This window comes from Triticum aestivum, chromosome 7D (assembly GCF_018294505.1).
Source record: "Triticum aestivum cultivar Chinese Spring chromosome 7D, IWGSC CS RefSeq v2.1, whole genome shotgun sequence".
In the NCBI taxonomy this organism is placed as follows: Eukaryota; Viridiplantae; Streptophyta; class Magnoliopsida; order Poales; family Poaceae; genus Triticum; species Triticum aestivum.
This window is the reverse complement of record NC_057814.1, coordinates 534,425,110-534,425,663: the sequence shown is the minus strand read 5'-3', so window position 1 is coordinate 534,425,663 and position 554 is coordinate 534,425,110.

Here is a 554-nt window from a genome sequence, read left to right as displayed (position 1 = left end):
CCAACACATTACGCCAATCCTCCCTCTTTATTCCCTCTAACATGTATGTCTTGCTCAATGGGTAAGGGCGCGTTTGGTTGCCCGCATGCAGCCCAACCAGGCCCGCGCCGGATGTGCGTGGCCTGTTTGGTTGCCTGGGCTGCATGCGTTTTGTGGCCCGCATGAAACTTAAAGCAGGCCTGAGCCTGGCCCGGCGGAAACTGCCGAATCGGCAGTTTCTCGCGAGCCTGGCTTGGCGCGGCCACGCATGCGAGGGGGTTGCAAGCCTCGGGCATCGCAGGAGATGGAGGGGACGTCTCATAACTTCTGCCCACTCTCCTGTCACCGCCCCGCCCGCACTGTTCCCACCGCTCCCTGTCTGCCTCACCGCCCCTCCCTCTCCTCTCCTCCGATGGCTCTGCCTCGCCCACCATCGTGCCGTCCTCTGACCCCCGTCGACCAGCGCATCGCCAGCATCCAGGAGCGCTGGGTGGCCGGGCTGCAGAACTCGGGCAGGGACCTGGCATCGGCGCTGCGAGCGCCGTCCCCCATCTGCTGCCGGCCACCACGAGCGC